At 35.8% G+C, this 23,725-nt stretch overlaps 1 protein-coding gene across 5 annotated transcripts in view; it reads left to right on the forward strand.

The window, feature by feature from the left end:
- The window catches only part of LOC148941678 (uncharacterized), an 80,026-nt gene that overhangs the window by 18,695 nt on the left and 37,606 nt on the right, over positions 1-23,725 (forward strand). The window contains exon 1 of one of the 5 annotated variants that reach the window (XM_089103937.1): positions 15,339-15,408. The exons of the other annotated variants lie outside the window; for them this stretch is intronic. The gene's annotated coding sequence lies outside the window, so the exon portion shown is untranslated. Of the gene's footprint in view, positions 1-15,338; positions 15,409-23,725 lie in introns of those variants that run through there. 5 annotated transcript variants of the gene reach the window in all.

The following is a 23,725-nucleotide window of genomic DNA, read 5'->3' on the forward strand; positions in this document are numbered from 1 at the left end:
CTAGCCCTTTCAATTTTCAATTGAATGAGCCTTTTTTGAAGTTTCTACAACAACATTTTCTAAAAAAAACCTTACATGCCCCCAGGGCATACCTTACAACCATTGCTTTGAAGGCTGTGGGGGGAGGGAGTCTCATCCTCAATAATCTAATTTCCAGAGCTTTCATCTATGTTGAACAAAATGCCTATCTCAAAATTTTGATTGGATGTGTTTGGGGAAATGGTGGATGTGAGAGGGGGTTAGTTGCCCTCCAATCACTTTTGACTATTAAAAAGGGCACAAGCTCTTTCAATATCCAATTGAAGGAGCCCTTTTTGAAGTCTCTACTAAAACGCTTTCTTTTAAAACCTTATATGTCCCCAGGGTATAATTTACAACCCTTCCCATGAGGGCTTTGGGGGGTTTGTCATCCTCAAAATCGTAATATCTAGAGCTTTCAACTACGTTGAAGAAAATGTATATCTCAAAATTTTAATTAGAAGTGTTTGGGGAAATGGTGGGGGTGAGAGGGGGGTTACTTGCTCTCCAATCACTTTCAACTATTAAAAAGGGCACTAGCCCTTTCAATTTCCAATCAAATGAACTTTCTTCAACAACACTTTCTATAAAAACCCTTATATGCCCCCAGGGCATAACTTAAAACCCTTGCCCTGAGGGCTCAGAGGGAGTTATCATCCTAAAATACCTAATTTCCAGAACCTATAACCACGTTGAACAAAATGAATCTTAAAATTTAGATTGCATGTGTTGGAAGAAATGGTGGGCGTGAGAGGGGGTTTAGTTGCCCTCCAATTACTTTCAACTATTAAAAAGGGCACTAGCCCTTTCATTTTTCAATCGAGTGAACCCTTTTTGAAGTTTTACGACAATGTGTTCTATAAAACACTTATATGCCCCCAGGACATAACTTACAAACCTTGCCCTGAGGGCTGTAGGGGGAGTTTCACCCTCAAAGACATAATTTCAAGACCTTTCAACTACGTTGAACAAAATGTCTCTCAAAACTTTTATCGGATGTGTTTGGGAAAATACTGGGTGTGAGAGGGGGGTTAGTTCCCCTCCATTAACTTTTTGGATATTAAAAAGGCCACTAGCCCTTTGAATTTCCAATCGAATGAGCCCTTTTTGAACTTTCTACAAGAAAACTTTCTATAAAAACCTTATATTTCCCCAGGGCATAACTTTCAACCCTCGCCCTGAGGGAATTGGGGTGGTTGTCATTTTCGAAGACCTAATTTGCAGAACTTTCAACTACGTTGAACAAAATGGCTATCTCAAAATTTTGATTGTACAGTATGTATTTCAGGAAATGGTGGGCGTGAGAGGGGGGGGGGTTAGCTGCCCTCCAATCACTTTTGACTTAAAAAGGGCACCAGCCCTTTTAATTTACAATCGAATCAGCCCTTTTTCAAGTTTCTACAACAAAGTTTTCAATAAAAACCTTATATGCCCCAAGAGCATAATTTATAACCCTTGCCCTGAAGACTGTGGGAAGGGGGAGTGTCCTGCTCAAAGATATAATTTCCAGAACTTTCAACTGCGTTGAACAAAATGGCTATCTCAAAGTTTTGACTAGATGTGTTTGCGGAAATGGTGGGTGTGGAAGGGGTGTTAGTTCCTATCCTATCAATTTTGACTATTAAAAAGGGTCCTAGCCATTTCAATTTCCAATCAAATGAGACCTTTTTTAAGAATCTATGACAACGCTTTCTATAAAAACCTTATATGCCCCAAGGGCATAACTTACAACACTTGCACTGAGGGCTCGGGGGGGGGGGTTCATCCTTAAAGACCTAGTTTCCAGAACTTTCAATTATGTTGAAGAAAATGGCTAACTCAAAATTTTGCCATGAGGGCTTTGGGGAAGTGTCCTCCTCAAAAACATAATTTCTATTTGACAATCAAATACAATGAACAAAATGCCTATCTAAAAATTTTGATTGGATGTGTTTGTGGAAATGGTGGGCATGGAAGGGGTGTTACTTGCCTTCCAATCACTTTTGACTATTAAAAAGGGTACTAGCCATTCCAGTTTCCAATTGAATGAGCCCTTTTCGAAGTTTCAACAACAACTCCTTTGATACAAAGTGCTCTGGTCTGGAAAAAATAATACATTGTGCCAACATTGTTCTTTACTTAAGCAGCGGTATTGCACTTTCTATGAAAAGAATTTCCAATTGAGTGAGTCCTTTTCGAAGTTTCTACGGCAATGCTATCTACAAAAACCTTATATGGCCCCAGGGCATAACTTACAACCCTTGCCCTGAGGGGTTTGGGTGGTTTGTCATCCTCAAAGACATAATTTTTAGAATTTTCTACAACGTTGAACATAATGGCTATCTCAAAATTTTTATTGGTTGTGTTCGTGAAAAAGGTGAGCGTGAGAGAGAGGTTAGTTGCTCTCCAATCACTTTTGACTATTAAAAGGGCACTAGCTCTTTCAATTTCTAATCAAATGAGCCCTTTTTGAAGTTTCTACAACATTGCTATCATAAAAACCTTATATGCCCCCTGGGCGTAACTTACAACCCTTGCTCTGAGGGTTTTGAGATGGCTATCATCTTCAAAGACCTAATTTCCAAAACTTTTAACTACGTTGAACAAAATGACTATCTAAAAATTTTGACCGCATGTGTTTGGGGAACAGGTGGGCTTGAGAGGGGGATTAGTTACCCTCCAATCACTTTCGACTATTAAAAAGGGCACTAGCCCTTTGAATTTCCAATAGAATGAGACCTTTTTCAAGTTTCTACAGCAAAGCTATCAATGACAGACCTTATATGCCCCCAGGGCATAACTTACAACCCGTGCCCTGAGGGCTGTGGGGGGGGAGGTTTGTTGTCATCCTCAAAGACCTAATTTTCAGAACTTTCAACTACGTTGAACAAAATAGCTATCTCAAAAATTTGATTGGATGTGTTTGGGGAAAAGGTGGGCATGAGAGGGAGGTTAGTTGACCTCCAACCACTTGCAACTAATAAAAAGGGCACTAGTCCTTTGAATTTCTGATCAAATGAGCCCTTTTTGCAGTTTCTACAACCAAGCTTTCTATAAAAACCTTATATGCCCCAGGGTATAACTTCCAACCCTTGCCATGAGGTCTGTGGGGGGGGGGGGGGGGGCCGAAAAATAATTTTTTTGGCTATCTCGAAATTTTGATTGGATGTGTTTGGGGTAATGGTGGGCGTGGAAGGAGTGTTAGTCGCCTTCCAATCCCTTTCGACTATTAAAAAGGGCACAAGCCATTCCAATTTCCAATCGAATGAGCCCTTTTTGAAGTTTCTGCGACAATTCCTTCGATACAAAGTGCCCTGGTCAAAACCAGAAAAAAAATAATACATTGTGCCAACATTGTTCTTTACTTTGGCAGCGCTATTTCGCTGCCTATGATAGGTCACCCTCTCTGGGACCATCAGCGTAGAAATATTTTTGGAATACAAATACTTTATTTGGAAAGAGCATAGAATAAAAATGCTAATGGTACTGCTTTCGTTCAATTAAACTTTCTCCATTGTGAGGTCAACAATATAGATATTTGGGATGAATTTCTATATAGCCTAGAATTCAGCTTAGAGGTATACCTGCTAGCAACATTGTAGAATAATGGCTCTTCTGAACAAAAAACACTCCAAAATAAAATAAGTAACACTATTTCATTCCTTATTTTGTGCACTTTCCATTTATAATATTTGCTTTTCTGATAATAATAATAATAATCTGTATTTAAGAGCCTTTTAAAGCCATATACAAAAAAGACAGATACTAAAGAAAAATGACACTCTATTTTACATCCTTCCCTTCAACACAAAATTTTCCACTGCCACAATATAACGGGGAGATCAAGACCTCATAAACCCACGAAGCAGCCTATCTTCCCCTCTTGGATAATTGATCCCCATAAATGAGAAAGCTGCTTACACCAGAGTAGGAAATGGCCCAACCCTTAATCATTCTCACCACAGCTCAAGCACCTACACCCGGCCTCCAGACCTTCCCTCATTTTCCTTACAACCTTACCATAAATTGGAAGACAATTAGCTCGAATCTTAATCAAAGTCCTCAGATATATAATGGGCAATCCCAGCTTAAAATAAAACTCCTGTCCAAAATTATGTTTTACTTCTCTAGGGTAAAGGCACTGATGATTCAACAGTACAATTTTGGAACCCCTGTCGAAATTATCCTTCAAAACAGGATAACTCCGCTTAGTCGTGACTTGGAACACTATCTCTTGAAGCCTTTGTTAAATTTTGACAATGCAAACCATGGACACTATATCCAATACACCCAGATAAGAAAAGAATATTCAATTCAATCAGTTTCCTTTTTTCATAACAAAATGAGCTCCCTACAATTTTTTGGCTATCTACGGTAATGTTTAAACTGTCATTACTTGCTTATTTTTTGAAAAAAAAAAAAATGTTTGGATCAGGACCAATGCATCAAGATACATCTGCTTTTCTTTGAAATGTAGCCATATTGGCTTTTTCTTGATAAAATTAAGTTTAAATGGCAGCTAATATTATATTGACGAAACTATGTCTGATGTAGTGGAATACCAGACCGACTAAAAATGTTCCTTCAGCCGAATTCAAATGTAGATATTGGCTTCTATTATGAGATTCATTTCTTTTGAGAATAACTTGTAGCAACCTTGTTGAAATTTTCGACAGACAGCAACAGGCCCTGTCAAAATATATGTGACTGTCGAAACTTCACTGAACATGTGAAACAGATGAGAAACAATTTGTGTCGAAATTCAAGGATCCTCTGACGGAAACATCGTTGTCAAATTACGGGTACTTTCTCAAAAACCAGAGATTTTGATGATTATTATTTGTAATAATATTTATCTTGAAAAAAACATTAAAAATTTTTTTTTTAAATTTTAGTTTTACTGATTTGAAGCTAGATTTCTCCATCATCTGAGGAACTGCCGCTTTGCCTCATGCTATGTTCGTATTTTTAATCATTTGACTTGGTTGATCACAACACCCTAATTCATTTATCATCGAATAAATCTGAAGTACACCCTCTGTTAGTAAATTTTATACATGTTTTCTTTCAAATTGATACCAAGCCTTAAAATACAAAATATTCTCTCTGAACCTCTCACTAATTAGCGTGGAATTCCTATCCCACCCATAATGGTAATGAAACATGTTAAGCTCCTCAGTGTCACAAACTTCTAATAATCTTAAGCAGGACATGCATATTTCACGAATTTTAGACTTTCCGGACAAAGGATAGTTAAAACTAAATTTTTTTAAAGTGGATTAAACTTGTAGATTAACTTTGAAATGGCTAAATATTGACAGCACTTTATTTGTGAACAACAAAGCAATCTTTGCTGGACCATTAAAGCTGAGAGAAAGTGGGCCATTCTAGATAGCATTTATAAAGAGACCTATTATCACACTATTATATAACACATTATATTATTAAGACCTAGGTCACACAGTTACACTCCATATGTTTATCCAATTTTATCCCTATACTCGAGGCAATTTTTTCAGTTTCTTGCTTCCACTATCTGAATAGTATTTCATGTATTTACACATTTAAAGAAGCTGAAGCGAAACGAAGAAATAAAGAAAAAGAATAGGTTTGTCGAATCCACCTGCATCTGTCCACAAGTATTTTGACACGTGTCGAATTGGGTTCCGACTTACGGCTAAAACATATTACTTTTTTGTTCTGTCGAATTTGTAGGTGAAAACGCTCCAATTTAAGAAAATCGGAGTTTTGTACCCTTTTCTGATAAAACTCAAATTTCTAATCAAACAGTTAGATTCGTAGATATTTTTTCTACATACTGAAACCCTTTTCAAACCAAAAGTAATTAAGCCTTCTGGAGTAGAAAAAGTATTCTTTTTTACAAAAATATCAAATCATCAGTACACTTACCCTATACAAAGTAAGACTCGGAGATTTAACCACAGCTGATTGCCAGAGTTGCACTTCTTGGTCTTCAAGTCTTGCACTAAATTCCTTGAAGAACTCTTCATGATCTTTTGTCCCTTTTCCTTTCTCCCACGAACTTGAAACTCCATTTTCAACTAATATCCTTTTGATTTGTGCTGTTCATGATGTTTTGTTACACTGAAGGAGAAGATCTTCATATGCTGCTCGGGTAAATCTATTCTGGGGAAGTTTGAGGAGTCTTAACCAAAATTTGATGATTTGGATGTATCTTTTCAATTTCAGGTTAAATATACCAAGATCACCTTTTAATGGTAACGTAGGTGTTGTGTTCTGTAAGCCAGAAACCCGTTTATAATATTAAAGTTGAAGGGTTTCTAGTTGCTTTGCCGGCTGATACCCCCAAATTTCTGATCCGTAATTTAGGATAGGCATTATTTTAGTATTAAATATATATTTGTGGAGGCTTAAGTCACTTATTTCTGATGTTAGTGTGCTTCTTCTTCTTCTTCTATTTCACAGCAGGTGGGCTTTTCAGTTGATACTATTTAGCCCTTTTCCTTTTGCTTCACTCTGTGGGCTACAGAGCTACTGGCTTGGTTGTCTCTTATTTATTAGATATTCTCAAATATCTTTCAGTAGATCTTTCGACTCAAGGAGTTCAAATATAAGATGATTGATATCGATTTCTGTGCTCTGTGTGCAGGAATAGTCTGCTAGGCTCTTCGCTGATAGCGAGATTTTGTGGTGTTTGAAGCACTTTAACAGTTTAAAATGCAAGCTATACTGTGCAGACGCCAGCATATTACATTCAAATAGGCAGTGGTCAATTGTTTCATTATTCATATTACAATACTTGCAAAGAGGGGACAGGGGAACTGAACCACTTGAATTAGGAAACTGATACGAGAATGCAGGCAAGTTTATTCCATTTGTTCCAGAACGAATTCTGTGATAAATTTTAGAAAAGTACTTATTGGGAAAGGGGGAAAGAGTAGGATTTTTCTTATTAAACATAATATCTGATAGTCTCAATCGGTTAATATCTCTAATGGCGATTGGTCTCCCACTTGGTTGGCCAATATTTATAGCATTTTTTGCTATTTCATCAACCTGATGATTACCACTTATACCAGAGTGGCTAGGAATATACTGAAGATAAGTTCTTATGCCACTTGAAGCAAGATTATCTATAATACTAAGACAATGATAAGTGTCAATTTCCAGCTTATACTGAGGAGCTGAAGACAGCAACTCAAGGCTTGATAAAGAGTCAGAATAAACTATAATATTATTTGAATTAGCAATCAAGGGTTTATTTTCCATAAGGTGTTCTAATGCCATGATTATAGCATTTAACTCTGCAGACATTATAGATACATTATTATACGATCTCTCACCCATTGCAATTTTCAGGTGAGAAAGGAAGGCACCACTTGCTACCTTCTCGTTCATTTTGGACCCATCAACAAAGATTTGGAAATGGTTTTTATAAGTAATTGTATTAACTTCAGCAAATTTTTTCTGGACAAAAGCAATAGGGGTCAAATCTTTAGTCCACTTTGAGAAATCAGTATTTATTATGGGGATTGACCAATTCCATGGAGGGGATTTGGGGAAAGTAGGTGCAATAGACTTTGTGGGTACAGGGAACTTCTTCTGGATATTGGCATACTCATTTGCAATGCCTCTATTTATGGCTAGAATTCCTAAACAATTATGTAGGGTGTGTGATCTATTTAATTTAATTTTTGTAAGATGTTTTATTAAGAGAAAGCTACTTCTCTCCCTTATTGTTGTTAATCCACTTTCTAAGCAGAAACTTGGTGCTTGTGGGTTTCCTAAGACCAAATATGAGACATATTATATTATTTTGTATTGTTTCAATTATTTGTATCTGGGTCTTTGCACATCCACCAAAGCAGACGAGCCTATTATCAATATGATGTTATATATATGATTTATATAACTGGAGTAAGGTTTTCTTCTTGCTGATCCAGTGTGTAGAAAGAAGTCTTTTTAGTATAATTGTTTGTCTATAGCATTTTTTTATTGTGTTTGAAATGTGGAGATGGAAATTAAGTTTTTGGTCAAGCATGAGACCTAGGTAATTAATATGATTATCTTCTGGAATAGTTGTTCAATTTAGAGTTAGTCTTGCATTAACATGATTTCGCTTTCGGTGAAATTGGATTATTTTTGACTTGGTAGGTGCAATGGGTAAACCTGAATGTTGAGAGAATTTTTCAAATTGGAAAAGTGACTTTTGCAGCTTTGACTGTGCAATCTCAAAGGTGTTGCCAGATGTCCATAGTACCAGATCATCAGCATATTGTAGAGTCGTGGGGGGGGGGAGATTCATGTCCCAGAGATACAGGGCAAAAAAGAGGCAGCCGAGGACTGCTCCCTGAGGAAGGCCTTTGGTTATTGTCTTTTGGGGTGAAGAGGCTGAACCTACACAAACAATGAAACTTCGCAATTCTATGAAGGATTTTATAAAAGATACTAGCTTGGGGGGTAGTCCAAGGTTTGCAAGTTTAATTAAAAGGATTTGATGGTTCACATTGTCATATGCCCCTTCAAAAGCTAGGAAAGCTGCAACTAGGACATTTTTTTTATAGAATGATTCATTTATTGCATTTGTTAACAATATGAAAGTATCTGTTGAGGAATGGGGTTTCCTGAAGCCAGTTTGAGTGTAAGGGATCATATTATTGTTTTCAACAAACCAGAGGAGTCGGTAATAAATCATTTTCTCCATTATTTTCTCCACCACAGGAGTAATCATTATGGGCCGATAGGACTCAGGGTTATTTTTGGGTTTATTTTTCTTTAGGATTGGTAAGAGGGACGAACATTTCCAGATATTGGGGAACATAGATGAAGCCCAAGCATGATTATAACAATTTAGATTCCTGTTTGTATGAAGGGGTGAGATTCTTTATCCATGTAGGGTGTATATTGTCATAGCTGCCGCTAGTCTTGGTCCAAATATGATGTATTGCATTATTCATTTCCTGGATTGAAAATGGGCTGGTTATATACTCGGATCCTGGGCGAGGTTGGTAACTTGGGTTCATAAGAATTGGGGGTATTTTGCTACAATTGTTTGATGTTAGCTTTTTCATTATCATTGTCATAATGGGTATTAATATGTATAAGCTCATACAGGAGTGGGTTGGGGGAAGTTTTTTTTCCCACAGATGTGGCTTATGACTTTATGTATAATTGGCTATGTATTTCTCTGGAGAGATTATTTACGAAATTATTCCAGTAGTTATATTTAGCATTTATTATGGTCCTTTTTGGATTAAATTCTGCTTGTAATTTTTTTAAATATGTAGTAGGTGTTTATTTATGAATATTCTCCCAGCTGCCTTTTTTGTTCTCAATTTATTTTGGCAATCAGTTGTAAACCAGAATTCAAGACTTTGTTTAGGGACGGTTGTCCTGGGTGTGGTCATGGGGAAAGCTTGATTAGCTGCATCTATTAGTAAAGATGCCAAAACTTCAGCTTGCGTGTCAACTGTTGCGTTTGAAATGCATGAATTTTGGGTGAAACTTGTAATTTCATCATTTAGCTTATTTTGGAACATAGGCCAATTTGCTTTAGTGTTGATATATTTGGAGGTATGTGATAGGGTTTCAGCAGGTTCGTTTAGGGAGCAAACTATAGCAAAGTGGTCAGTACATAGACTATCAATTTTATTTATATAAATTTTATTCAAAATATTTAAAGACACAATTTGTAGGTCAATTGTAGAGAAACTGCCACTTTGGGGTTGAAATATGTATTCAGGTTTGGAGGGGTAGCAACAGCTAATTCGTTATTATTTGAAGTCATATGCTCAATGAACTTACCAGCTTTATTTGCTGGTTTATTCCCCCACAAAAGGCTGTGGGCATTAAAGTCTCCACAAATAATAACATTTTTCAACATATTAGAATTATTTATACAGCTGAAGAAATCCATGGCATCTGTATTTTGGCCATTAGCGCTATAAAAGCTTATTATGTAAGTTTTTGTATTATTCAGCCAAACACTGATACCAATTGTATCAACATCATTTGAAAAATCAGGAAAGTTGATGCCACAGAATTGTATTTTATTTTTAATTAATAAAGCTACTCCGCCTACTTTTCTCTCTGATGATCTATCCTTTCTCAGGATAGTGTATCCCAGAGACTTAATTTGTTGATTTTGGGTTAAAGGAGTTTCCTGGAGGCAAGCAATATTGATGGAATTATTATTCATAAAAGATATTAATTCATTTAGCTTATTTTCTGTAAGTGATCTTACGTTCCACTGGAGTATTTATATGTGTCGTGTTGTTGATTTATTTGTTATGACTGTGTATCAATGTTCAGCTTTGTTATTAGTAGAGCAAGAATATTTTTTTGCTTGAATGAGCATATGATTAGGGATGTAGATTTTTGCCAATTCAGCAATGATTTTTGTTTTCTGTTGTTGTTGTATATTCATGGCCTGAACTGTATTGAAGTTTAGAATGAATAATCATATATTTGGGGTTTGAATGTTTGGCTGTGCATCCAGTTTGTCAGTTAAGGGAATAATTCCTGGTAGTGTTTCTGGTTTGTTTGTTGTTGGGAGGGGGTGCCAGGCCGACTCATCTCACTAGGCAAGGAGGCTTGTTGGCTTGGTGATTCTTTCTGATAGATATGTGAGCTGGGGGGCTTAAAGGATGGTGTTTTGTAAGGAGTACTTGATGCATTGGGAGTGTTTGACTTGGAAGTTTTATTTGATTTCAACATAGGTTTTATTTGGTGTGATTGGGCAGCATTTGCTTCCATAGCTGCAAAAGGGTATGGAATGGCCTTCTCTGTGGCTATTTGGAGTGTTAGTGCTTTTTTCTTATATGCAGGGCATTGTGATTCATTGGTGGATTCATGTGGGCCTTTACAATTGATACATGTAGGCTTTGTTGCAAGTTGTTGCAAGTTGCAAGTTTGTGAGTGTTGTTGCAAGTTGTCAACTCCTTAGGATGGGAGCCTTTACAATTACTACAAGCTAGGAAAATTTCATTGCATTTATTTGTTGTGTGTCCCAGTTTCAGAAACTTCTGACACTGGATAGGCTTTGGCTTGGATTCCTTGTGCGGTTCGATTTGCCCAAATAGGAAAAACTTTTCTGTTATATTAATTTTTTCCTTCAGTGTAAATAGGAAAGATCTACTTGTTTTTAATCCATTAGAGTTGGGTTTACCCAGTTGAGTGACATCTTCTACAGGAATTGTGTTACCAGCCCTATCTGAGAGCCCTTCTTTTAACTCCTGAATTGGTATTTCTTGGGGAACACTATATACTACTATTTTTGTTGGGGATTGTTTTGGGTTCCATTTAGATGAGTTAATTGGGGTATTCAGAAGAGATTTTAGATTTAATATTATATCAGCTGATTTCTGATCTTGGACAGCTATTAGCAAAAATCCATCACGGTGAATGTTAAGAGAAAACATTGATTTTAACATTTTGAAAGTTGGAACCCTTATTGTAGTAATCTTTGTTATTTCAAAGGGGGTATTTGGAGAAATTTTGAGGTAAATTACTAAGGTTTGGGAAGGATAATCTTGGAAAGGAGGAGGGGAAATACTTTTGATTGGGATATTTTTTTCCCTTTTTTGGAGCTCCTAGAAAGGACCCCTTGAAAGCCATTATCATCTATAGTGACATTTGCTCCAACACTGATCACTGTCCTATCCTCAGAATTTGAGCTTTCATGTGAGCTTTGTGATAGGGAGCTTGACCAGCCAGGATGGGGCAAAAATGGATCAATTTCATTAGTATTTGGGGTGGGATCCGGAGGGACATTTTTTTAGGGCGAGTTCTTTGCATTGCCTTTTTGAGTAAGCTTTAAGCTAAAAAGGAGAGGATGATAACATGATTCCAGACCGTTTGTACTATACAGTGGGAAAAACTTCCGCAAAACAAACACCATAGTATGGGCCCGAGAAGGATTCTGAGCACGAGGAGCTCAGTACAGCTTCTGATTAATCGAGACAATAATTCAGAAAAAACTTATTTTTAAAATTTCTTGTTGCTGTTGCATCTCTGCAATCGCTGTGCTTCTACGTATATATTCCAAATAATGCATTTCTTCCTTTCTGTGCCGTTGTTGTAATATGACTTGTCCATTTTTCATTTCGACAAAGGATGAAACCTAAGTATTTGGATTTTTCCACCACGTCCAGCATTTTTCCATTCAATAAAAATTGTGGTACTGATTCCAAAAATCAGGATTTGGGATTTCGTGACATTCCTCTCTAGTTTCTTCTCTTGCAAATGTTTTTCAAGGAGATTCAAGAGAGTGTGTAAGTCATTCTTTGTGTTTGCCAGTAATATAATGTTGTCTGCCAATAGTAGCATTGACATCTTCAGATTTCCCAGTCGGAGAGTAGGTGCCCATCTTTGTCCGAAATAAAGAACAATATCATTAATAAACATAGCAAATAATTTTGGCGAAATTATTTCCTTGCCGCATGCCCCTTTTCGAGAAAAATGGCAGAGATATTCCCTTCCTAGTAACTTTCACAAAGCTTTTTTTCAATGAATACATTGATAATAGAATTTGTATAAAAGGGATTGGTAGACCTAGATTTAACAGAGCATTAAATAATAAGACACAATCTACACTGTCAAATGCTGATTTCAAATCAAATAAAGCCACATATAACTTTCCTTTACCTTTACAATATTTTCCTACAAGACCATTGATAATAAAACTCTATCAAGTGTAGAATAGCCTGGTCTGAACCCACCTTGTTCTCCTTGAAAGATTTTTTTCTCTTCTATCCGCATTCCCAGCCTTTTATCTATATTTTTTTCTATAACTTTTCCTGCACTGTTTAGGAGGCTTATTGGTTTATAGGTATTATGTTTAGCGGGATTACCTTTCTTATAAAGTGGGAGAATGAGTGAGGTTTTCCAGGTCATTGACCACTTCTTCTTTAAAATTATGAGGTTAAATAATGAGGCCAAAAAAGGTAATAGAACAGTTCTAAATGCATTGAAGATCTTCATAGGAATTCCATCGGGCCTGGGAACTGAATCACCTCGTATCTTGTCAAGTGAATCTTCAATTTCTTGTGGGATGATTCGGTTGCATAACACATAATCTTCCTGGTTCAAAGGGAATGATGCTCTTTCACGGTTATCTAGACCTAATACCTCTTGGAGATGTATGTTGCTATCCTGGGTATCTTCTTGTAGTTGTTTGAAGTAATCGGGCCAAGTTTTGGGGGCGCTCACCTTTGACTGTAGGTCTTATAGCCTACCTCTTTTTGATATTTCCCAAAACTCCCTACCATTATTTTCTCTAAAGCACTTTGAAAGAGTGGGTTTTTCTTTTCTTTCATAATTTTCCTTTTTCCCTTTTATTAATTTTTTGTGCTCTTTACGTGTTAAACGGTATCTTGTTAGTGCCTCGATTTTTGATTCATCATCCAGGGCATTCTTTACATTGAGTACTATTTTATCCAGATTAACGCTGTTGAATTTACATTCTTTGTCATAAAAACTATCTTCATTTTTCTGGGCTGGTTTCACTGATGCCTGTGATTCGCTTAATATTTGTGAAAACCTATTTGATAGTGTTTCCAGGTCGGCATTCGGTATCTCGGCCTTATACTTCAGATTGTCTATTTATTTCGCTATGAGTTCATTAATTAATTTCTCATGGACCAGTACCCATTGCTCATGTGACCAATTGCCGTTTTTTCTATATGAGGTAAAATTGCTAGTTCCTTTTTTTCTTGTTTCTTATTTGCATGACTCTCCTTATTTCTCATTTCAACCAAACAATATTTCCTTCTAGAAATAATATACTCTACTTTAACTGGAAAGTGGTCCGATCCTGTTCGATGTATCACTTTCACATTCAGGGATTCAGTTTAAAGCCCAGTATCAACCAATATATAATCAATTAAACTAAAGCAAGGTACAGAAACACAAGTGTAGTCACCCAAGCTTCCATCCTAAAAAAAATCTCCCATTGCCAATTACCAATCCAGAACCTCCACACAGTGTAAGCAGCTTCCTCCCCCATGAGTTAACTCTCCTTTTCGATCTTGGCTCTTTCGTGGTATAAAATACATTGAAGGAAAAATCTCCGCTACAGGGTCATCTTCATCATCTGAAACAAAATTCATATTTAGCTCTGATTGCTCAGCAGTGTAAGCGTTTAAATCACCTATTAATAACACTGAATCGCCACTATACCGCGATCTAATAAGAATCATTTCTTCCTTAAGTAGTGACCAAGTATCATCTTCACAATATGAACTATTCTCTGGTGAAATATAAACACACCCCAATATAAATCACTTCCCCAAAAAATTCAATACTTGCTTTGCAGACAACATAAACTGGAAAATTCCTGTTGCTTAACTGGCACTAGGGTAAAGGCACCGATGATTCGACAGTTTTTGTAAAAAAAAAACAGTTTCTACTCCACAAATCCTAATTTAAAGACTTTTGGTTTGAAAAGGGTTTCAGTATGTAGGAAAAAAATCTAGGAATCTAATTGTTTTTTGAGAAGTTTGAAGTTTTATCTGAAAAGGTACAAAACTCATATTTTCTGAAGTTAGAGCATTTTCACCTACAAATTTGACACAACAAATTAGTTACCTTTTTTCGACGCACTTCGGAACCCAATTTGACACATGCCGAAATATTTGGGGAATACCTGTGGGTGCAACCTGGTGTATTTGACACATGTCGAAATACTTTGGGAATACTTGTGGGCAGAACCTTGTGTATTCGACGCGTATATTCTTGTTTCTTTGTTTTTCTTCAACTTCATTTAATGTATACCAGTATAAAACACTATTCAAAAAGTAGAAGTAATAAACCTAACAAAATTGTTTCAAGTATGTAGAATTCACTATAACAAAATTGATTTAACAAATTATAATATACAGCCTTAAATACAAATAGTATTTAGTATAAAAAATTTAGTATAACAAAATTGTTTCACTGGCATTTCGGAAGGGATAGGGTCTAGGAAAACGGGATTTGTGGAGTAGAAACTGTTTTTTTTTTTTACAAAAACTGTCGAATCATCGGTGCCTTTACCCTAGTGCTAGTTAAGCAACAGAAATTTCCCAGTTTATGTTGTCTGCCAAGCAAGTATTGAATTTTTTGGGGAAGTGATTTATATTGGGGTGTGTTTATATTTCACCAGAGAATAGTTCATATTGTGAAGATGATACTTGGTCACTACTTAAGGAAGAAATGATTCTTATTAGATCGCGGTATAGTGGCGATTCAGTGTTATTAATAGGTGATTTAAACGCTTACACTGCTGAACAATCAGAGCTAAATATGAATTTTGTTTCAGATGATGAAGATGACCCTGTAGCGTAGATTTTTCCTTCAATGTATTTTATACCACGAAAGAGCCAAGATCGAAAAAGGAGAGTTAACTCATGGGAGAGGAAGCTGCTTGCACTGTGTGGAGGTTCTGGATTGGTAATTGGCAATGGGAGATTTTTTTTAGGATGGAAGCTTGGGTGACTACGCTTGTGCTTCTGTACCTTGTTTTAGTTTAATTGATTATATATTGGTTGATACTGGGCTTTAAACTGAATCCCTGAAAGTGAAAGTGATGCATCAAACAGGATCGGACCACTTTCCAGTTAAAGTAGAGTATATTATTTCTAGAAGGAAATATTGTTTGGTTGAAATGAGAAATAAGGAGAGGCATGCAAATAAGTTGTCATTTGTTGTCATTTTTCCCTTTCCTTAGCATTATTCAATGAAACTAAATAAAAAAATTTCAAATTTGAAAAATCTTATTTTTTTTGGGGGGGGGGAGTGGGTAAACACCTAGAACCCCCCCCCCCAGTATGTTCAGTATGAAAGAAAAACATCTAGGAATCTAATTGTTTGATGAGAAGTTTGAAGTTTTATCTGAAAAGGGTACAAAACTCCGATTTTCCGAAATTAGAGCATTTTCACCTACAAATTCGACACAACAAATTAGTTACCTTTTTTCGACGCACGTCGGAACCCATCTCGACATATGTCGAAATACTTGGGGAATACCTGTGGGTGGAACCTGGTGTATTCGACACTTATATTCTTGTTTCTTTGTTTTTCTTCAACTTCATTTAATGTATACCAGTATAAAACACTATTCAAAAAGTAGAAGTAATAAACCTAACAAAATTGTTTCAAGTATGTAGAATTCACTATAACAAAATTGATTTAACAAATTATTATATACAGCCTTAAATACAAATAGTATTTAGTATAACAAAATTATTTCACTGGTATTTTGGAAGGGGTATGGTTTAGGAAAACAGGAGTGGATTTCAAGAAATTTAAGATGTTTATTGTCATTATATTTGTTTTTGTGGATTTTATTTTCTTATGCATATTCTTAGCTTCATCCAAAACATAGGTCAGGTTTTTTTTTTTTGGGGGGGGGGGGAGGGGTCACTTTTGATATTTCTATGACATGGTTCTAGGTGTTTACCCACTCCATCCCCCCCCCCCAAAAAAAAAATAAGATTTTTCAAATTTGATTTTTTTTTTTTTTGTTTCATTGAATAGTGCTAAGGAAAGGGAAAAATGACAACCATGCGAACCTCTGTAATATTTGGCAGTAGCTGGCGCCCATAAATTCGACAGCTATATTTTCGTCAATGGACCCTGGAATTTTGACACCAATTATTTCTCATTTGTTTTACATGTCCGGTGCAATTTCGAGAGTCACCTATATTTCGACAGGGCCTGTTGCTGTCTGTCGAAAATTTTGACAAGGTTACTACTGTACAAGATATTCGCAAAAAAAATAAATCAATTTATAGAAGCCATTATCTACGTTTGAATTTGACCGAAGCAACACTTTTAGTGCGCCTGGTATTCCACTACATCAAACAAGAATTTTCGACACTTCGAACCTGGTTTCGACAATGTAATACTTGTTGCCATTTTAATTTAATTTTATCAAGAAAAGAAAATGTGACTAGAATTACGATAAAATCAGACGTATCTTGATGCATTTGTGCCAATCCCAACTTTTTTTTTGCAATAAGTAACAAAGTAACTGCGGTTTGAACATTGCATACCTGAAAAATTGTCTGGAGCTGCTTTCTTGTCAAAAACAGGAAACTGACTGAAGTATATGTTCTTATCTTATCTGAGTGTACCGGATATTTTGTCAACGTTTCCTATTGTTGAAATACAAAAGCAGCTTCAAGAGATGGCGCTCCAAGTCACGGCTAAGCAGAGTTATTCCGTTTTGAAGGAAAATTTCGACAGGGGCTCCAAAATTGCACTTTCGAATCATTGGTACCTTTTCTCCATAGTTCCTGGAATTCCTTGATGCCCTTCTATCTACACGAAAAACAACATAATCAAACACTGATATTTCCTCCTATGGCAGTAACCATGTTTCAACAAAGCAAGTTGTTTGTGGATCCAAAAATGAACTATTTAAACTGATATCTCTTTTACTACTTAGACCATGTACATTCAACGTAATAGCTGATAGTTTCTAAATATGGCTATTTCCCTATCCTACGACAAATGGTTGTCGCTCTGCTGGAGTTTGGGCATATTTCTTAGGACTACAACTTGTTTTTCTTTTCCGGTTTTGGTCCTTTATTTGGTCTTACATTTATTCGATCCTGCTTACAATCGTTGCTTAGGCTTATAATCATATCCAGATTCCTTTTCCCTTTCGGCTTATCCCTTTTTGCGTGGCTTCCACTAGGAATGTTAGGGTCTAGTACCACAACCGGGTTTTCTATGAGCGTTGTATCTGAATCACTGTTTGAGATGCTGTCAATTTACGGATCTGAATCGCGATCGCTAGAGGGGGATCGCATATAAGACTTTCTCGGGATACGGTTTTTCGTGCTGGCATCTTTGCTATGAGCTTGGTTCTCCATAGTCGGCTCCGCTATTTCCACCACTGTTTTTCTCTCAAAGTCATAAACGAACATCTGATTGTCTGTGCATAATTTTGTTCCGCATTGTTTCACAATTCTCTTTTCGATTATACCTTGAGATAATGTGGGTGCTAAAGCTATTCGGGCCTCGCGTTCTTCTGACGTATAATCTGGCGCTACTGATATCCTCTTTCGCTGGAAAAGGTTGGCATTTCTCAACAAAGTGTCTCATGTAACTTTGGAATTGAACTTTACTAAAATAGGGCGTGGGTTTTGTGGTCCCCTTAAACAAATAGCATCCCACTTTGATGCTTTTAAACTTGGAACAATATCACAGATCAGCGCAATTATATCATCTAATAGGCTTGTATTCGACATAAGAGGGAAAATTTATAAAAATCAAATTTGTCTGCTTCATTTCTTCCTCTAGCCGCATATTTTTCTTACGAGATACTTCCAGCTCTGCTCGAATGGTTGTCAATTCTTGAGCTGTCTCCGTTTGCTTAAGATTAAACTCTTTCATTTTAGCTTCATTACTTGTTAGGCTTAGTTTAACGTCATCGATACTCTACGACAGCCTAGGGATTTCGAACACTGCCTTTTTTATCTCTTCAAGCGCCGATGCTATAGACTGTCCTTCCATCCCTTTTCTATTATAAAAATAGAAAATTCTTAGCTTAGCTATTTGCAAAACATGAAACGAAGACTTACTCGCAAGGGGGGCTACTTCGTAAACTTGTACGGCCCCCCAGTTTCAAATAGTGCAAGTGGTAGATTAATATTCGTCAATTTTATTTTCAGTACAATTTTAATTCCAATATTAAAACACCAGCTGACCTACGCAGTTGTACTAAAGAACCTTTCTCAAGACTTGAGGGTCCCAGAAATGAGAAAGGAGTACTTGGATTAGGTATGTGGCCATAATTCCTCTAGTATTGTTGAACTGAGAGCAATGAAAGTGGGTGGCGCGTAGTACTAGCTGATAAGGACTCTGCCAACGCAGTTGCGTAGGTGTTATGTGCTAACGATAGATCTGTTGAGGCAAAAGTGAAACAACCATCTTTCTACGGAATAGCACGCCACGTTCCTGCAGATAAGAGCGATGTGGAACTCTGCGAGATTATTCGGAACTGTTCGAGAGCTTCGCAGTTGTGTAATTCTTGGTTGTTGAAACTTCAGTTCTCTTCCAAAGTGGACCTTAAAAGCGCCATTAAATCGCCACCAGTGATCCATTACGAACGCATCCCAATCTCTGAATATCTGTTTCTTCCAATGATATGTTTCATTTGTCAAGCATTTGGTCACGCGGCCAAATTCTGCAAGAACAAAGCCAAGTGTTCTAGATGTGGGGATAACCACAGTAGCACTAAGGACAACCCTTGAGGCAAACAGATTAAATGCGTACTCTGTGGTTCGGATAAATATTCGTGCTACAGTTTCAGCTGTCCGGAAGCGCAAAAGTTACTTGGAGTTAAGAAATGAATCGCGAATTAAGTTTGATTACTTGGAACATTAATGGAAATGTAATCAACAAACTGCCAATCCTCGAAAATCTAATTCGCAGTCATACGAAATGGATTAAGAAATGAATAACGAATTAAGTTTGATTACTTGGAACATTAATGGAAATGTAATCAACAAACTGCCAACCCTCGAAAACTTAATTCGCAGTCATAACATTGTATGTCTCCAGAAACATTTCCTTACAAAAGAAGGGACTGAACTGTTAAATATCAGTGATTCAATCGATCTTTTTGCAGTTGGTGTGAAATCGAGTGGTAGAGGCCAGCCCTCAGGCGGTATCGCAATCCTTGCTTCAAAATCTTTACACGCGACAGTTTTCCAAGTATCCGATAATTTTCTTGCGATCAAGATTGAACGGACAATAATCTTCTCAGTTTATCTGCCTACGTACTACAAATAATCTAGATCAGATTCCAAGCTCAATAGTGCTTGTCAGAAATAAGCAAACGCTATTGCCAAAGGTCGCACCCCAGATTTGTCATACGTTGTTGCTGGAGATACGAATTGTGATTTGATGAATCCGGAAAGCCTTAGATCCCAAGTACTCTCGACTGCATGCTCTGGTCTAAACATAATGGAAAATGATCTCGATTTTATGTATGTGCATAACTCTGGAGCTATTTACTGGAGCTGGTAACTAAAAGCTATTTACTTTAGATCATCTTTTTGTTACCTACCTCACCTCTTCACCTTAATTTATTCCTATTTTAATAGAATTAGTCTTCTTAATTTTAATCTGCTTATTTTTACAATAGTCTCTGCCTAGGAGAGTTTGAACAAACCATACTGTTCTTCCTAAAACTGCAGTGAACTCTGAATTAAAACTTGTGTACAATCCGATAAGTTTCAATAATCTAAGTATATTGTCTTGGACAAGTCCAGACTTACTATTTTCTCTTCATTCCTTAACAGGTCATTAATTGGTTTAAAACATCTTGCTGTATTTCAAGATCACTGATAATTTTACATATTGACAAGAACTAACATTTTTCAAATTCATACCTTCTATTTTTCTTTTATATTCCTCTTATTCTCATAGGATTTGTCACAAAGCAATTTTGTACACACCCCTCCTTTTTTCTCTCTTTTTTCAAGGCTGAAGTAATTTCGCTAAAATTCCTTGCTAATTTATTAAATTCCTCCCACAGTACCCTCTTAGACTTTGTAATCTATTTTTCTAAGATTACTATATTGACCTTCGATATTTTTAAATTTTAAATCATTGTTAACTATCATATTAATTTGTTCCTGAAAAACTCCCCTCGAATTCTACTTCTAGAGTCTACCAGCGCCATAACTTCCTGGAAGGTGATTTACCTTTCCTAAACTTCACTTTAGATTTTAAGCATCCAGCTTTTTTTTAGTTTTAAATCTTGACTCTTACAATCAACCTCTAACTAATTCCGACTTCGGGCCCTCTCTATTGTTTAAATAATGATGCGTTTATTAGAAAAAAGCGCTTGTCTTTACAATAAACTTGTTAAACAGTTTATGCTAACAAACTGTAAGTAAGGAGCCAGGCTAATTGTGACAGTAGCTCTAAAAATCATGTTTTGATAACAATAAGAATTAATAGTTTAAGTAACCTTAGGCTAATAATAAAAACTATTAAATGCATCATAAAATGGTTTAAAAAAATCTTGGCTGGATTTTGAGATGTCCTGTTTTCATTTTAAACAGGTTTATGGGGAAGAAGTGTTGGCATTCATCCTATACTTTTCAAACAGTTTATGCTAACAAACTGTAAGTAAAGACAAACTCAAGCTAGTGGTAACAGAGACTCTCGAAAGAAAAGGGGTTTTGATAAATATATGAATTAAAACTTTACTCACAATTTGATTAATAATGAAACAATTAAAGGAAAGAAAAAAATGCTTTACACTAATCTTGGCTCTTTGCTGTGATGTCATGTAAATATTTTTAGAGTTTTTTTTTTTTTTTTTACTTAGGGAGTAGAAACAAGAATCTTTTGGTGTAACCTAACACAGTAAACGTTTCTTATCATGACATTTAAATTATGACTTTTCTCTGTGTTTGTTTTTATTTATTTTTTTTAAGGTTTTTAGATTTTAGTAGCCTTTACCCATTTTGAAGGTTCCAAAAGCATTCTTCATATTTGTTCATAATTATACACTGATTATCATCTTACTGTAGACTACAAATATATATGTTCAAAACCACGCAAACAAAAACACACGCCTAATGCTGTGTACAAAAATATACAAAGGTTCTTGATGCTTGAAAACATACCTTCATTCTTGCAAGCAGTTACATCAAATTTAGGAGAGACAAAATCAACTTCAAATTTCGTAGATATACTGGGCGGAATGATCAAAGTACTCTCCTCCTGCTTGGATAATATCTCATAATTTGTATTGCCAAAAACCTTTTCATCTTCATTTGGAAATAAGTTCAATTTCTGAAAGGAATATACAGATAAATTTACACTCAGAATAAACATAAGGAAACAGATCAGCTGCTCCACTAAAACTACAAGATTTTAAATTTAAATTAGCAAGAAAACGTTGACACTATTTTTAGCTTGAACTGCTTTTTCACCTTTGATTTCAAGGAAAATTATTTTCAGGATTATCACTTTACTTTCCCTAGCTGAATTTTGTTGGGATCCCTTGTTTAGAGATAACACAGTCCAGGGTTTTCAAAAATATTCAATAAACTTATTTTCTATATGGGATGAATTGTCAAAATTATAAAAAAAATTTTTATATGGCACAAATTGCTATCAGAAAACATGTCCAGAAACATCTTAAATGAATAATTGACTATTTTTATTTGGTCCACTTTTTTTCTGATTATAGAGGTAGCATTAGTTAGCATTCACTTTCGTGATATAACAGCTATTTAGCTATACAAATACCAACAATTCTTTTCCAAATTTATTCTGCAGAGACCATTGTCAACGATGATTTACATCTTCATTAATGAAAATTGCTGTGAATTTTATTTCAATAAGAAAATCATTGTGAATTACTAATGTCTCAAAAGAAAGGACATATTTTTGATTATCCAAAGAATAGAATATAAAACGATTTCTTGATCCATGAAGGAATCTTCATGGACGGAACACACAGGTTAACTTGAAACAAAACATAAAAATTCTCCCAAAAAATTTTGGTAATTAATCAGATCTGCAAGTAACAAAGAGATTCACTATCATAAATTAGAATCCCAAAATCCTACTTTCCCCAAAGAACAGTTGTTATATACAATATTTTATATTTACACCCCCTCCCCCTGAAACAACCCCGTCCTCGTCCTACTTTTTGACCTAAGTCCACTCACAAATTAAATAAGTCTATTCCTCCCATTTTGGCAATATCCCAATATATCCCTCATTTAATAAATTTTTTATGTAACAAAAACAAAGATAAAATGTAAATTTTAGTCATGATTAAAAAACAATTCAGCTGAAAGTAAGGAGCACCAATAAAACTTGAAATAAACAAAATTATTAAGCATGTGACAGGGGTTGCCCTCCACAATATCTTGCCTTTTACGCAATTTTTTTTTATTATTTTCAAGACAGCTTCTGATTCTAATTAAATGTCACAATTAAAACAAAGGTATAAAAAGTCAAACTTTAGTGTAAAGAACAAGCTATTTAGGAAATGGCAATCCCCTCACAAATGTAATAATTTCTGTTTGTTTTGAGTTTTAATGTTGTTTCTTACTTCCAGTTGGAAAAACTTGTTTTTTTTTTTATTTTCGATTATTTATAATTAGTACCAGGATATCTGGATCTCCCTCAATGAAAAATTGTCTCCCCTTAAGGACAATTCTTATATTGGAAAGTTTCTCTCACCATGTAAATCCCCCTTGCTAAGAAAATTGCCCTTGGACAATTCGATTCTGGCTGAAAATTCCCAATGTAAAATTTCTTGCAGATAATTACGCCAGAGAAATTCTTTTTAGCACACTTTCATTTGAAAAAAAAAAAATCTGATTGTTTTTTAAATCATGCCAGAAATCCGCCTTTTTATTGAAGTTTTTTCCAGAAAGTCCCTTCCTCCCTTCCGGAAGAAAGCTGTTCTGCAAAAAATTCTTTCCGTGGATAATTTCTCCCATTGAAAATTTCCCATGCAGAATTCTTCCTCTAGAAATCCCCCCCCCCCTGGAAAGACCATTTAGACAATTCCAAACTTGTGAAAAAAATCCAGAAAATTCTGCTTAGCATCTCCACAGAGAGAGTAAGACAAATAAACAGAATTTTGAGTAGGAATTCTCGCTCATTCTCTCTCTTGGAGAGTGTACCCCCTGGAAACTTCCCTCCCCACAGAAGATTTTCCCCATCAATAGTCCCCCAGCAAAAAATTCACCCTTTCCTTGAACAAACGTCAGCATAT

Source organism: Artemia sp. Qi Xiang Cuo, chromosome 18 (genome assembly GCF_049724085.1).
Source record: "Artemia sp. Qi Xiang Cuo chromosome 18, ASM4972408v1, whole genome shotgun sequence".
Taxonomy (NCBI): Eukaryota; Metazoa; Arthropoda; class Branchiopoda; order Anostraca; family Artemiidae; genus Artemia; species Artemia sp. Qi Xiang Cuo.